The sequence below is a fragment of the Carassius auratus genome, chromosome 36 (assembly GCF_003368295.1).
Source record: "Carassius auratus strain Wakin chromosome 36, ASM336829v1, whole genome shotgun sequence".
Classification (NCBI taxonomy): Eukaryota; Metazoa; Chordata; class Actinopteri; order Cypriniformes; family Cyprinidae; genus Carassius; species Carassius auratus.
Genome location: NC_039278.1, coordinates 1438895 through 1443004, shown reverse-complemented (window position 1 = coordinate 1443004; position 4110 = coordinate 1438895). Strand labels below are relative to the sequence as shown.

General features: G+C 37.3%; 1 non-coding gene across 1 annotated transcript; it reads left to right on the top strand.

Annotated features, from left to right (window-relative positions):
- Window positions 1–624: 624 nt before the first annotated feature.
- trnar-acg (transfer RNA arginine (anticodon ACG)) lies at window positions 625–697 on the top strand. Its single transcript has one exon. It is a non-coding gene; the product is annotated as a tRNA-Arg (tRNA).
- The last annotated feature ends 3413 nt before the right edge of the window (window positions 698–4110 follow it).

Sequence of the window (4110 nt, the reverse complement as noted above, 5' to 3'; positions counted from 1 at the left end):
CAGATGTGTCCAGGAGGAGTTTTATGGCAGGAGCAGCATCTTTCTTGAATGAATGAGCTGAATGCCGGTTTATTTTTCCCTATTGCCCCTTTCACTTGAAGATGTTGGAACTCATGCCAGATCCTCTGACCACATGAGACTACATGAGCACTGTGTCTGTTGAAAACCCAGCCTGGTGACAAATTTGAGATGCTTAAAAACGTAAATATACCAACCATTTGGGCTGTTCAAGGGCAGTTCCCATACAGTCCATACTGGAGGCCTTTGATAATAATATTGAATTTCATTATTACACAATTTTATACAGAGTGACTCTGGGCAAACCATGCATGTTACTTATAATGATGACATTTCTATAAATGCTGTTAGTTAGTTAGTTAGTTTTATTTAGAGTTTGACAAGGCAGGATATTGAAGAACAAAACCCTGAAATGTATCAAACAGAACACATACTCGAAACAACCTTATATACAATTAATAAATAAATTAAACAAATCAGGCTTCATACAAAAAACAAAACAAACTGTAAATTATTTATAAAACAGTTTAAGAGCACGTGGAATAAAATAAAGTTCATGTCTTTTTGATTTACTCCTGGGCACAACAAACTCTCTATTATATCAGTGGGCCAGTGGCGCAATGGATAACGCGTCTGACTACGGATCAGAAGATTCTAGGTTCGACTCCTGGCTGGCTCGCTCTGTGTGTGTTTTTCACCGGTTTATTTAGGGGAAGTCGTGGCCTAATGGTTAGAGGGTTGGACTCCCAATCGAAAGGTTGTGGGTTATAGTCTCGGGCCGGATGGATTTGTGGGTGGGGGTATGGGTATGGGTCACCATACTTGGCTGAATGTCACTTCACTTTCACTTTCACTATGCTGCCATAATAGGTAAGTAGGTTTTGGAGCCACAGACAGGAAACAATGCAGAGGTGATGAACTGTCCATGAGTAGTTTTGTAAAAGTATGTATAGTGGCCTCGTCGCGCCTCTCACTCAGTAATGGGACAGTAGAAGTTGGAACACCTATTATCCGGCAGCAACATTTTTGGACTCTCTCTAGCTCATCAGAGAGACCTTTAGGTAATCCACCCCATACCGGGCTAGCATACTCAAGGACTGGCCGTATACATGTCAGATATACTTTCATTAAAACATCACTAGGGAGACTAGCATTTTTAGCAACACAGAGATAGTGTATTCTAGGACGTGCCTTCGAAATCATGTACTTAACGTGGGCATCCCATGACAGATCAGAAGAAATTTGGACTCCAAGCAGTTTAAAGATGGAAACTCTGCCAATTGCATATCCTGATATTACGGGAGAGGGAGGGCAGGGAATATTTTCATCTTTCCTGGTGCTAATGATCATATCCACTGTCTTACCTTTGTTCATTGCTAATGAAAATTCCTGTCCCCAATCCGCCACTGAGTCCAAGGCCTTCTGAGTTAATCCTGGAAGGGATCCCATTAAAAATTCAGTAATTGTTAAATCATCAGCATATTTGACCGGAATTAATGAGGGAGGCAGAAAGGAATCCAAGCTGTTTATGGCGATGACAAAAAGCAGAGTGGATAGAAGACCCCCCTGAGGGACACCAGCTGCAATTGGATAGGAGTTAGACACACAGGATCCCCACTTCACCTTTTGCTCTCTGTTACTCCGATAGCTCCTTACACTGAGCCAGAGCGGTCGTCTGATATTCATGTCAGCTAAGGCATAGAGCAGTTGACAATGATCAATTGTGTCAAAAGCTCGAGCAAAATCAACAAAAACAGCATGGATGTCAAATTTAGGATTGGTGTTAAGTGCGTCATGCCAGGATTGCAAAATTTTAATCAGAGCAGTGTCAGTTGATCGGTTCGCCATGAAGCCGTGTTGTGATGGTTGAATTTTAGCAACTGTATCCTCCAGAATTGCGTCTCTGAGGATTCCTTCATACACTTTTCCAACACAGCTGAGTAATGAAATCTGCCGATAGTCTACTAGAAAATTGGGCTTTGTTTTTTTGGGAACAGCCTTGACCACAGCCTCCTTCCATTGTTTTGGGAAAATGTTATTTTGCATGCACGTGTTATAAATATCGGTAACACTTAAAAATAATGGTCCGTTGTTAATAAGTAACTACGCAGGAAGTAATAGGTAGTACTACATTAACACTTAACTTAATACTATTAACTAATATAGAAGCAAGATTAACTAAGCAGTAAGTAATAGCTCATTTAGGACATAGGTAGTTCCTTATTAGGTATTTGATAATTACTAAAGAAAAATATCGTCATTGAGAACTACTTTGGAACTATGGCCAACTAATGAAGAATAACCAATTAATTACTAATCACAACAGCTACGTCTATAAAGTGAACAATTAGCTTCTTTATGGAAACATATATATATATATATATATATATATATATATATATATATATATATATATATATATATATATATATATATCCTATCCATATGATATATTTAATGAGCTCCATTAAGTTCAATGTCTCCAAATCTAATAACTTTAACGTTAGTGACAGGCACGTGCACAGGTAGGGCTCAACCTGTGCAGAGCACATGCCCTTTTTGCCCTTACACTCCGAAGTGCCCTTTTTTTGGTGGTGTTTTTTTTTTTTTTTTTTTTTATCACTGCTATTGGTCACCCTTTACGTCTGTCTGTCTGTTTTACCAAATTAAAGTTCTTAAAACGAGCTTGTGTAAATCTTATTCGATCATCGAGCGGTCAGTAAGCTGATAACTCCGCCCCTCTATATTCATTGAATCAACTGAAGTCCCACAGCAGCCGCACAGTAGACAACAGCTGAGCTGAACAAAGTTTTGCGAAGGGTAAATAAATATCTTGTTGTTTGAAGAAGTACTACTAAACACTGTCTATAAAGGCTCATATTTTATTTATTTGATGTCTGACTGACTCACTGAGACATGTGGGACGTCGCCTGAGAGAGAGGGCTAGCATTTGCCATATAGCCAATACATAGCCAACACTTAAATAGCCTGTGCAGATAGTAGCATTTCATCTTTTATAAAATGCTAATTTGGCCAAATGCATTTTACCACAGGAAAAACTGAGCGCTCCGTCTATATAGCTAAAAAAAACTAGTTTGTAACCTAGATGAAAATGTAATGTGATCCCAGCAGCGTCAGGCGCCATCGCCGTTTTAATGACGGACAGAAAAAAAAATCACATTTGCACACATTCGCTGGTCAAAAACGATATATTGATAAGTAATACAACAACATATAATTTGTTTTTACCATCGGAAAATCATAACCGGTGCGCCCCCGCGCTGTTTCGTACTGGAACTTAGACAGCGACGAGTGATCCTCGTCACCTAGATAACATATTTCTAAGAAATTTCTTCTTTGATTTATGATTGCTGATACACTTAATTTATTAACATTTAGGCTAATCATGTTATGGTATACTCTCTGTATACTCTCTTTATAAAATGTTGTAAAACATGGTTTACAACAGTAATGTAGTAGTAACTAAAAAAAAAAAAATTACAGAAGATCACTGAAATCTTTATATTTTATCATACAGAATGTAATTCGTGATTCATTCCAAGGCTTCATTTATTTGATCCAAAATACAGCAAAATCAGTAATATTGTGTAATATTTTTACAAATATAAATAACTGTTTTCTATTTGAATATTTTAAAATGTAATTTATTTTTGTGATCAAAGCTGAATTTTCAGCATCATTACTCCAGTTCAGTACTCTTCAGTGTCACGTGATCCTTCAGAAATGCTTTTCACTGCAACTGTACTTTTCACACTATTTTTATTTATTTTTTCATTGCTGGCTTATTTTAGGGGAAAGTGTAGTGAATAAGAGACCTTCAAGAGACCAACATCCCTGGTCCACCACAGTATCAAATTTTTGCCAGATACATGGCTCACAGAAGGTTGCTGTTGTATTAGGTTTAAAGAAGCCCTTAAAACCCTGTTTATCTATATTATCTAATTATCTAATATTATTATGATGGTTGTTATTAATCGTGAATAAATCTAAAGCTTTTGAGACTATTATTTTGTGTTATTGAATTTGTCATGAAGATGTGACCATTTCTTCCTTTTATGCAGGCTTACTAAA